This window comes from Nannospalax galili, unplaced genomic scaffold (genome assembly GCF_000622305.1).
Source record: "Nannospalax galili isolate Female #2095 unplaced genomic scaffold, S.galili_v1.0 scaffold830, whole genome shotgun sequence".
Taxonomy (NCBI): domain Eukaryota; kingdom Metazoa; phylum Chordata; class Mammalia; order Rodentia; family Spalacidae; genus Nannospalax; species Nannospalax galili.
In genome coordinates, this window is record NW_008328342.1 from 1,243,594 (window position 1) to 1,256,038 (window position 12,445).

The window sequence follows — 12,445 nt, forward strand, 5'->3', positions numbered from 1 at the left end:
TAAATGTCTCTCTGTTTATTCTTTGTCCATTTGATCTAATGGAGACAGTGGTGTATTAAAGTCCCCTATGGTTAGTGAGTTGGGATTAATCTGTGTCTTAAAATCCTATAGCAGTTTTTTTAACTTTTACAAAAACTTTACTGAGAATTTCATACATGCATATAAGGTGTTTTGATCAAATCCATGCCCATTTCGCTCCAACATTCCCCGCTCTGAAGAGGTAAGCCTAAAGTCTTTTAAGGATTAGATACAAGCTCCCAAATACTTTTTGTGGGGTCTCTCCCTCTCCTCGTGGGTCGTTGGCCACCATTCCACAAGGACAAAGGGAACAGAAGCAACGAACGGGGTCAGGATGGCCAGTGAGCACTGATGGAAGAAAGCCCTTCCCGGGAGGCAGGTTCAGTGATACAAACAGCTCCAGACTCAGTGAAACAGCTCTGTTTATTCAGGGTGGGGGTCAGAGGAAATACAGTGTGGAGGCAGCAGCCAATACTTCAGCTGATAGGTGCTCAGAGTATGCTTTATTTACATGTGGCAGTGGGCGCCTATCATCCAACTACCGGGCAATGGCTAATTATCATATAGAAAAAACCTGGGGGTAGTTTTTACTCCAGGTAACTATGCCAAAGGTCATGTTTTAAATGAGGCCAAGCATCCGTGCTTGGCGGCACTTTCCAGGTAAGTCAGGCAGAGAGCAGGAGGCCCCCTGCTGAGAAGGGGAGTCCTTCCATATAGCGCCGAGCCCCTTAGAGCTATCCGGACATGGGGGACTACAACCCTAGCAGCAGGGTTCCCCAACATGAGGCCAGCATCCTGCCAGTCCCTTTGGATCTTAGAAACAACACATTACTTATCTGGGTATGGGGCTCTGACCAGTTGTCAGCTAGCTTTGCATGGGACACAGGACAGAAGAGGGTGTGGCTTCTCTGCCTCTTGATTCCATGGTAGCCATGCTGCTGGGACGGTGAGTCAGTGTACACAGCCTGAGGACTGCAGAGCACTGACCTCAGGCCTGCCTCAGAAAGCTGCTGGCCTTTAGTTAAACACCTTTCGGCTTGAGTCTGAGTTGTAATTGTCAGCTTGACTCAACCTAGAATCATCTGGTCTTGAAATGATTGACCAGATCAGACTGGCCTGTGGGCATGTCTGTGAGGACTGTCTTGATTGTTCTTGATGTAGGAGGGCCCCGTCCACTGTGGGTGGCACCATTCCTTAGGAAGGTGGGTCTGGACTGAGTAATAAAGCTACTTAGGGGCTGGAGAGATGGCTGAGTGGTTAAGAGCACTGGCTGTTCTTGCAGAAGACCTGGGTTCAAATTCCAACACCCACATAGTAACAGCTGTCCATAACTCGAGTTCCAGAGGATCCCACACCTTCTTCTGTCTTCCGTGGCCATTGCATGATACAGGTGAACTTGTACACATGCAGGTATAACACTCTTACACATAAAATTTTTAAAAATTTAATTTAAAAAAAGCTAGCTAAGTCTGGCAGCAAGCCAGCAAGCAGCATTCCTCCATGGTCTCGGCTTCAAGTGCCTGCTTGAGTCCCTACCCCGGCTTCCCTCGGTGAGGGACTGAGACCTGGAAGTGTAAACTAAAAATAAATCCTGTCCTCCCCTAAGTTGTTTTTGGTCAGAATGTTTTACCACAGCAACAAGATCTGGACCTTGACCATGGATTCCCTCTTACCACATGACTGAGCTGTCACTGATTTGAGCGTTTATTGACCCCCCAAATCACAAAGGTGGGCACATACAGCAATGCTCTGTCATCACAAGGACGTGTGTAGAGATGGGCTCATCAGGCTCTGTCAGAATGTTTTATCACAGCAACAAGATCTGGACCTTGACCATGGATTCCCTCTTACCACATGACTGAGCTGTCACTGATTTGAGCGTTTATTGACCCCCCAAATCACAAAGGTGGGCACATACAGCAATGCTCTGTCATCACAAGGACGTGTGTAGAGATGGGCTCATCAGGCTCTGTAGGCACCGGAAAAATCACAGTATGATGTGGCCCAAATGCCTGCGAACCACTCTGGTTGCACTCCTCCTCTCCCGAAGCCCATGGCCTCCAGGAGTTTCCTGTGCTCAGCTGACAGGATGAGATGGCACAGCTGGTTCTGCACGATGGTCAGGAGCCATCCGGAAGTGGACATGCATAGCATGTGACTGCTCCTGAGCATCCCTGAAGACAGGGGCAAAGGGAGCCCCACCCAGTGAGTGGAGCTCTGAGCAGTGAGATGGGTGTGCAGTTTGGGTGAAGATGTGACAGATGTGTGAACTCACATTCCAAGCCCTGGCCTGTGACAAATGGTCTGACTGGGTTGAGGTGGGTCGGTTTCACAGTGGTTTGGAAGAGCCATGTCTAGAAGTTGGTGCCCAGAAAGTCTGGGAGTGGCTTATGTTCCAAATGGTCAAAAGCCATGAAGACAACTGTGCCCTATGTGGACATTCACCAGAGCAGGAGCCGGCAGAGGGAAGCTTCCAGCCTCCTTCTCCAGGATCCTGATTTGGTTTCTGTTGCTGTTATAAACACCACAACCAAAACTGATTTGGGGAAGAAAGCGTTTATTTGAATTTACAATGTCCAGGTCACAGTCCATCACTGAGGGAACTCAGGACAGAAACCTGGAGGCAGGAACCGAAGCAGAGACCACGGAGGAACGCTGCTCACTGCGCTCTTCCCCCGGTTTGCTCAGCTACCTTTCTTATACAGTCCAGCGCCAGCTGGCCTGGGATGGTACTGCCCCCAGAGGGCTGGGCCCTCCCACGTCAATTAACGATCAAGAACTACCTCACAGACATGCCTCAGGGCAATCTGATGGAGGAAACTCCTCGTTTTAGATTCTCTTTTTCCCGGTGACTTTAGTTTATGGCAAGTTGACAAAAGCTCACCAGCACAGTCAGTCACCCTGCCCTCACCATCACCAGGTGCTCGCGGGCCAAGTGACCTGGGGTGTCAGGCAGGGCCAGTACCTCAGCTGCATGGTATCTGCTCCCCAAGCTGACCGGATATGGCTGCCCCTGAGTGCCTGTCCTCATCTGCCGAGACCAGCACTGAGACCCTGCAGTGACGCCGATCCAGAAGGCGGCAGGTTGGGCACACTGGACGGCTCCCACCACGGCAGGAGAAACAGTTGACGTGTGCTGCCGTGGATGCAGCTCTGGGCATGGATTTGCCTCTCTCACACGGTGCCTCTGCCAGGCCTGCCATCCAGGGACTCACAGGCACAGGCCTTACCCATTATCCTGGCTTCAGACCAAGAATCGTTCACCCGGTGGAGTGGGGTGTAGCTGCGGCCTGAGTGTGAGCACTTGACTGGTCCTGTCAAGTTGCACATCATCCTGAAGCACTGGATAGATGGGATGGTGAAGGGCCTTTCTAGGGCTCAGCCATCCGTTCAGCCAGGTGCCCTACCTGTGGGCCTGGGGAAGTTCTTCCAGAGATAATACAGTGTCTGCCGCATGATGCTGCTGTCGCCAGGTGTGAACATAGAAATGGTCATATCCACCACCCACAGTGACCCTCAGCAAAGGTTTCCTCTTATCCCCATGCTCTGATGCTCTGACAGTCAAGAAGTCTCAGTTCCAGAGAGAAAAGGCTTCCACTAAGAGTCCCAACATCAACTCTATCAATCTAGAAGTTGAGGTGCCCCAGCGGGCAATGGGTATTCCTGCCTCCGGCCAGTGGATGCCCCTCTGTCTGAGTTAACAAGCAAAGGAAGAGGCTGCTTTTCTGGCTGGGCTGCCACAGGACACTGGACAGCTACCCCACAGTGGAAGTAAGACTGTGTCTAGGAAACAAGAGACCCCTGCAGGCATCTCAGCACCACCATGTTATGGTTAAAGTAGACAGGGAAGTACCACCACAGTCCAGACAGGACGACTGAGGCAGGTGGCAGAGAGCACAGAAGAAGGCTACTGGGGCTGCAGACTGCGGAGTAAAGACAGCCGGGGAACTGCAGATGCAAAATGGGCTTGCCGGAAAATACACAAGCCATGGGCTTGGCCCCGTCCCCTTGAATTAAGCAAGTAGCCTGACACAGTCCCTGACTGGGAAAGTCTACGGCAAAGAAGGACCCTAAGAGCCAGCACAGAAAAGCCCAGCGGGATGCTGGCTAAGACAGCATGGAGCCAGGGTCACTTGCCCAGTCCCTTACCCATGGCCTGTGTGCATCAGTAATCTCCAAGCGCTGCTCCACCAGAGACAGTGCCATCTTCAGCTTACTCTGACTAATGACGAACAGGGAAGTTGGAAGCGTCATGGTTTCTAACAGGTGGAAGGAGTCACAGCCACACTCAGACTGCAGGTGTGCTGGCATTCGCTGCAGTTCTACACAACCTGCCGCTAAAGCAAAGAACAAGGATGCTTCAGAGAAAGATCAACCATCCACCCCCATAGAAGAGGGTGTCTGGGCGCCTGGCCAGACACGAGCCATCCTGAGAAAGCCCTGGCCAAGGGCTCCAACCATGAGAGAGGCTTACGAACAATAAGGGAGGAGAGACAGAATTGGTATGGCAGGCCAGGCAGAAGAGGGTCACTTCAGCAGGCTCCCCGTGGGGTCAGGGACATCTGAGCAACACCCAATCACTGCACCTGAAAGCAAACTAGCTTCTGGGTTCTTGACGTGCATGGAGCACACCAGCTGCACGTTATAGCTCCATACCCCCAAATCCTGAGCCACGTTGTCTGACCACAGGAACTCTGGGCAGACGGGAGAGCCCAGCAGAGGTACCACAACATGGCAGAAAGCGAGCAGTGAAGGTACAGCCTCCCTACAGGTGCCCAGCCTCCCCTCTACAGGTGCCCAGCTTCTGGCAGAGAGGCATCAGGGCAGAAAGGTTGCATTGAGAGCCCGAGGTGACATTTTGGACTGAGTGGGTTGGGCATTTTCACACCTGCAAATGACCAGAGGAGCTATGACGGGATCTGCTCAGGGTCTTGGCTGGACAAGGGAGCTCCAGCTGGCCAAGCTGGCTCCTTGGCTCATTTGCTCTCGGGTGTAGGTGGCCTGAGGCCAGGGCATGCACCCCTGGATTCGTTCACAGGCCTGTGCAGATGCCCCTTCTAAATGCACTCCTAGGTTCAAGCATGGCAGGATGTGCCTATCATCCTAGCACTCGGGAGACTGAGATGGAAGGAAGGGGAGTTGGAGGCCAACCTGAGCTACAAAACAAGACACTGCCTCAAGACAGCAAGCAAACGAGCAAACACTACTCCCTCCCATGCTCTGAGTGTGTTAGAGACTCTTGTATTTGATTTATAAATGAGGGTCATGTGCCAGTTTTCTTAAGACTAATTCCCAAACCTCAACATCAGATCTTCTGTCTGCTCCAAAGTAGTTTAAATATCACGAGACTTAAAAAGTAACTAGAAACAAATCTGGAAATCCTCAACACCATCACTCATTTTGATAAGGTTAATTCTTAAAATATTCCCCAGCTCCAATATTATGTTCCAGTGACCAAAATCTTCCTGATAAAAAGAGAGAATTTAGAGCACAAGATCAAAGTCAGACAGAGGCTTCCTTGCTGCTCAGATAGCTTCCACAGTGTTGGAAGGCGCCATGCACACTACCAAAAGAGAAACCTCAGTCTTACCCAGCTGTGACCCTGTGAGCTACAATAACGACCGAACCGACAGGACACACTGCTGTAATAGTGGCCCCAATGTCATGGGGGTAACCAACCACTTTTGATTGATTTAAGGCCCCATTCACAAGATGGAACCCATACCTGGTACTGTCATTGGGGCCCAAACCTGTGGCATCGACAGGTCAGAAACCCTAGAGGAGAATCTGCTACTGCTATTCTGCTAGATGGTCGTGGTTTAAACTAACTCCTAATGACTTATCCTTCCACCCATAGATCTGTGCATCTTTCAACTCTCACAGGAAGAAGATGGCGATTCACACAGAGACCCGCAATTGGTCAAGGTGCAGAGAAGAGATTTAAAGCTTCTCAGTCCTAAAAGAAACATTTACCTCACACCCCCTCCTCCCAAAGCTCAGGAATCATTGCAGAACAGGGGGTGGAAGGATGGTTAGAACCAGAGGTGGTGGGTGAGCACAAGGAAACCGTGTTTTCTGGACACAGCAGGGCAGCTGAACACACAAACCCACAGCGGTAACAGCACAGGACCTCCAGTAAGCTGAAGCCAGACAAATCCCCGCATTGTTGGGAGAGCCAGGAAGCCTCAGCCCTGACTGAAGAGCTGTTGGCAATTAACAGCTACCAGGAGAGGAAGAGTCAGTTTTCTTTAATGGTGTGATTCCTGGTAAGTCTACCACATGCCAGTGGATAGCCACCCACCCCAGAGTATAAGGGCAGCACAAATCAGACTCCATAGGTTTACATAAAAATGAGGATAGATGGGTGGGGTTGGGGGAGGGGTGAGTATGCTCAAAATACATTGTGAGGAATTCTCAAAGAATTGTTTTTTAAAAAGGTTGAGGTCAGAATTTGGGAGTCAGGGTTGTGTAGACAGATGGAAAGGCATAGTCATTTCTCACAAATATTTCTTTTGCTTTATTCCAATTATTCCGACTCTGAGGCAAGAACAGAAGAAAGACACAGGAGAGTGAGCGCCTGGCGCCCTCCTAGCTGCCACAAACCAAGCGATGACTGCTCCAAAACTCTCCTAGGGAAACACTTTCTTGTAGAGTGTTGAACCAGAGAGCGGCCAGCTGACTTCCCACAGACACATTTGTGCCCAAACTTCAAATCAGAAAGCAGGACCCACTTGCAACCCTGGACACCCCAGCGTTCTCTCCCAGCACGGTCCTCCCTCGCGGGGCGGCTCTACTCCTGCAGTCACAGCACAGCTTGAGCAAACGGGGTCATATGTTGTTGTATGCAGTGTCTGCTCAGTGCGGCGGGCACTCCTCTGTGTTGGGACGTGGAATGGCATGGCTTGTGCGTCCTGGTGTTGAATGGTAGGATTCCACGTGTGAGTGAAGCAGTGTCCTTGTGCCTGTCTTTGGCTGACACGTCCATAGGCCCCAAGCAGGACTGGGAGAAGAGCCTCTGGAATGTTCCAGGTGGGGCTCTGTTTTCTGCCTGGTGATGGGAAGCTGGGCCCCGGTGGCACTTGACTTGGGCTCCCCACAGGGATGGCTGCAATCACCTCCACTGCAGCAACGAAGACCTGGGGCCTCTGTGTGTCTTCACCGATGCTGCTTGGAGTGACTCTGTGAAGGTGCCCGTGGGCCTCGAGGGGGCAGCTTCTAAGGCCTCTCTTTTGTCCTGATAATTTGAATTCTTCTGGCACTTTGACCAGAAATGCTTTTCTTGTGAATACCGCCCCACTCAGTCAGCTGTCTTCCAACACCCTTAATGGTGTATTCTGATAAATGGAAAGTCTTAGTTTTACAATAACCCAAGTCGTCCCTTTTCCTAGAGCCAGGTTTGTTTTAGAAATGTGCCTGCATTAAGCTCGCAAAGATGGACCCGTGAGCTCCCTTCTAAAAGCTCCCTTGTTTTTACATTGAGACCCGTAATCCATCTGAAATTGATTTTTATGTGTGGGAGGGGGGTGAAGGAGGTGAGCTCGCTGTACAGACAACAGTCGACTCTTTCTTTCCTGTTAGCGCAGTCATGGCTTTATTTCTAATCTCTCTCTTCTTTTAAATGAAACCCCAGCATAGTCACAGTTTCCACATCAACGTCTCTTTCTGTTCTAGGGTTTAATCGGGGTCTCAGCTATCACGTCCCTCCTCCAGCCCCCAGTGGTCCGCACTTTCTCTTGTTTACGAGACCTTGGCAGACCTCCTGAGTGGTGGCCAGGCTGCCTGTAGCCCGTCTCTGAGGTGTTCTTGTTTGTGATGTCTTTCACAAACAGACCGAGGCTTCTGCATTTTGGAAGTGACACCATTGACGGGAAACGCCCTTCACAGCACATTGCATCTGGGTTCCCGGTGGCGGCTTTGGAGGTGCGACAGCTGGTGGACGTGGTGCTGGACCACTCCCCACAAAGAGAGGTCTCTCCCATTTTGCCTTTAGGAGCCGTTGAAGAACCAGGAGACCAGTCCTCCCCTAGAGATGGGGGGTTCTGATGTGCCCCACCTGAGATGGAATGTCTAGCTTCCAGAGATGGGGGGTTCTGATCTGCCCCACCTGAGATGGAATGTCTAGTTTCTAGAGATGGGGGGGTTCTGCTGGTGTGCCCCACCTGAGATGGAACGTCTCACTGATGCCTTTGAAATCCGAGAACAAAGCGGTCTTTACCTGCCTGCTCATCTGCTCAGGTCTTTATTTAAGGTCATGTGATGCATGCATATTTAGTTCCTATATTATCATCTTAAAAATTCAGTGTTAAGGCTGGGGAGGTGGCTTAGTCAGTAAAATGCTTGTCTTGCAAGCACAATACCAAGTTCAATACTAAGAACTCACATTTAAAATATAAAAGGGCAGGCTTGGCAGCCCATGCTTGTAATCCCAGGGCTGGGTAGATAGAGACAGGAGGATCCTGGGGCTTGTGGCCGTCCAGTCCGCCCAACTCGTTGGTCCTCAAGCCAGTGAGTGTTGAAAGAATAAAGATGAGAAGCTCTTGAGGTTGACCTCTGGCCTACACAGGCACGTGCACACACACACAGACACAGACACACACAGACACACACAGACATACACACACATACACATGCAAACACACAGAGGCACATGCATATTTGCACACCTATACACATGTGAACACACAGACACATGCACATGTGCACACACACACACACAAGTGCACACACACAATCAGTATTAAAGGTCGTGGTGAATAATGCTGGCATCTCCCATCCCCATGGCTCCCAATAAGTGGCTAGACAAAGGGGACTTTTCAAAAGTACTCAGTGTGAACTTGTCGAGGGTGATCGAGGTGACTCTGAGCACGCTGTCCTTAGTGAGGAAAGTGAAGGGCTGTGTGGGCAACGTTTCCAGGGTCTTGGGACGGGTGTCCCTCCTGGGTGGTGGTCACTGCATTTCCAAGTATGGTACACAGGAGGGAGCTCTCCTGTTTTGGAATGAAAGTGGCTATAATAGAGTCTGGAGCATTCAAGACCAATATAGCTAATGAAAGATTATTACTGAGCAGAAAGGAGCTGTGGGACAAGGCCAGCTCAGACATGAAAGAGACTTATGGAGGGACATTTCTAGAACCCTACCTGACAATTGCAAGATCATGGTACCAAAAGTGCACAGAGGACCTGTTCTGGGTGACAGGTTGCATGGAGCACTGACTGCCTGTCATCCCTGTACCCGGTACTCACCTGGCTGGGATGCCAAGTTCTTCTACCTCCCGATGAGCTATCTGCCCACCTTCCTGGTGGATGCCATGGTATACTGGGTCTCCCCAAAGCCCACCAGGGCTCTGTGAAGCACACACGTGCCTGTATGGTTGGGAAAATAAGGATACATTGGGAGTGAGGGGATTCCTTGGTCAAGGAGAGTAGGGTGGATGGAGGGAACCTTCCTCACACAAATGACTCTGTGCTGATATTATTGAGAATGGAGAAGACTAGAGCAAGAACCAAAGAACTCTGACAAGGGCTAGGGATTAAAAAGTGCTGGAGCTACACTGATGGACACTGGGAGACACAATCATACTGTGTAGACCATATTTTATATATATAATATTTAATATATATTATATTGTGCTGATATTACTGAGAATGGAGAAGACTAGAGCAAGAACCGAAGAACTCTGACAAGGGCTAGGGATTCAAAAGTGCTGGAGCTACACTGATGGACACTGGGAGACACAATCATACTGTGTAGACCATATTTTATATATATATAATATACAATATATATTATATATGTTTGTTAAGTTGGGTGGGGAAGACTGGGGGGAGGTGCAGAGAGGGGAGTGGTTCTGAGCACCATCAAACTATATAGTATGAAAATCACAAAATTTCAATTAAAAAAACCAGCGTTCCTGTTCACCTCTTACTGAGCTGCAATAAATGGGACCAGAGTCAACCTCTTGCTTACAATAACAATGTCAAATAACATAATGCGAAAAATAATGGATTTCGAGACCTAGTGCCAAGACATGTAGAAGAAGGACTCCTGGGAGCTGGAGGCGATGGCGTACTGCCATTGCCAGCAGTTTCCTGCCATGGTTCATAAGGGGACCCACCTAGAGTGAAGGGGCTCCCTGGGGTTAGTATACAGCTGGTTCAAGGTCAAAGCGGGTAGTCTGCAGGACAGAGTACCAGACAGAAGACACAGAAAGAACTCTGAAGTTTTCCAGAACACCCAGCACTCAACAGAGTGGTGACTAGTGCATGCATGCCAGGAAGCAGCCCCACACCAGAACAAACGCCCCCAGGTCATGGGAAACAGAGCCCCAAACCCACAAGGTGAGAGGAAACAGCACCTTGAACTCACACAGTCAGGATCGTTGCCCATTCTCACCAGCAGATGGAAATTTCCATAGCTCATGCTCGGGCTGCTGGGTGGTTTACTCAGAAAGGGCAGCTTCGGTAAGAGGGAAAAATGAACCACAGACTAAACGTTCTGTTCCTGGCCTATAAATGTGGAAAACACTCCTGAAAGGACAGACTGCCTCTGAGTAACCAGCTGCACCTCAGAACAAACCTCAAGAACAATTTTGGAGCATAAAATATTCAACAGCCAAGGTAAAATTTGTGAATTTCTGGCAGCCAACCTGAAACCGCCAACTGCACAAAGACTTAGGAAGTTTCAGCCCAAAATGAGAAGAGGGAAAAAATCAATGCCGTGAAACCAGATTGATGAGTGACAGAGTTCAGAACTAGAAAAGTACTCGAAGTTAGTTGTGCTAGCTATATGCAGTGTGTGCTCAAAGTACAAGATGAGGTGTGTGACCTGGCGGGGGGGGGCGGTGGAAAGTATTTCTAAACCCTAAACTGAGCAGGAAACTGGAGGTGAGCTCACAGAGTACAAGATGAAAAATACCCTGAATGGGATCAAAGTGGATTAGACATTAGTGGAGAACGCATTAGTGAATTGGAAATCAAGGCAACAGAAATTCTTCATAATAAAAATGCCAAGAAAAGACTGCGGACATCTGTAGAGAACCCTCGAGTTTAGAGACATTAAGCAGCCTGAATATGTGTGCGGAGACCTTCTGGAGAGACAGAAGACACAAAAAAGCAGACCTGAACCAATCGTGGCTGGGTTGTTTGTGTATTTCATGAAAACCGTACGCTTGCATCTTCAAAGCACTCAGTGAACTCCAGAGATGAGGACATGAGGAAATGTCAAAACACGCCCTCCCGAAATTGATCAGGAAGGACCCTACCAGAGCACAACACCCTACCAGAGCACACCACAGTGGAAGCCGCCAGAGCCTCTTCTGCAACCTGGCAGGTGTCAGGGTGCATATGAGCCTCCTGAGAAAGAGGCTTTCGAAAGTGGAAGCAAAGTCAGCCTTGGCCAGGAGTGGAAGGGCTGGGAGCATTCGCTACCACTAAGAGGAATTTATGACAGTTACCAGGCTAAAATGAGCTTAGAGAGGTCACAGATCTAAGACACGTGTGCAAAATAGAAGACGTCACTGTGTACGAGCTTGGACCATGAACACTGAAGATGGGAAACAAGAAAGGCATCGAAAACATAAACCACAGGCCGGGTGTGGTGGCCACGCCTGTAGTCCCAGCACTCAGAGACAGAGGCAGGCGGAGCTCTGTGAGTTCAAGGCCAGCCTGGTCTACATAGTGAGTTCTAGGACAGCTGGGGCTACAGGGAGACTCTGTCTCAGTAAACAAAATCAAAAAAATAAAATTAAAAATTAAAAAAACAACCAACCAACCAGCCGCACAATAACCCCAAACAAAACAAACAAGTAAAAACACTCAGGGCGAGCAATATCTATGAAATTAAGGAAATCAAAGATCCTAAAAAGTAGTGAGGTGTGCTCCATTTGTGCAGAGACTCACCGTAGTCAAGGCACGAATGTCTACAAAATGACCAATAGTTTCACATATGATCTCTCTCAATGTGCCTGAGTGGACTTCTGTCCCTAATTCTAGAATCTATAAAGAAAACAAAGGCACCAAAATAGGAAGAAAGAGAACAAGAGAGGGAAAGGAGGAAAAACACATTCAGAAACAGAGTCAGAGGTTGGCGTGACAGCTCAGTTGGTAAAGGGCGTGAGGCCCAGAGTTCGCTCTCCAGAACCCATATTTTAAGAAGCCAGGCCTGGTGACATGCCATTGCTCTTGTAATCCTAGCACTGGGGAGGCAGACAGGGCTCTTTGGGCTCTCTGGCCAGCCACTCTAACCTACTTGGTAAGCTCTAGGTCAGTGAGAGACCCTGCTTTGAAAACAAGGAAGAGGCAGATCACACAAAGTTAGGAGGTAAATGTCGGGGGCACATAGGGGCGAGTTGGAGGAGAGGCCGGGGGTAGATTGGATCCAGGCATATTATATGTATATATGAATATTAGATAATGTAGTTATTAAAAA

General features: G+C 49.4%; 1 pseudogene; it reads left to right on the top strand.

The window, feature by feature from the left end:
- Nucleotides 1-7,450: 7,450 nt before the first annotated feature.
- LOC103728883 lies at nucleotides 7,451-9,368 on the top strand (annotated as a pseudogene).
- The last annotated feature ends 3,077 nt before the right edge of the window (nucleotides 9,369-12,445 follow it).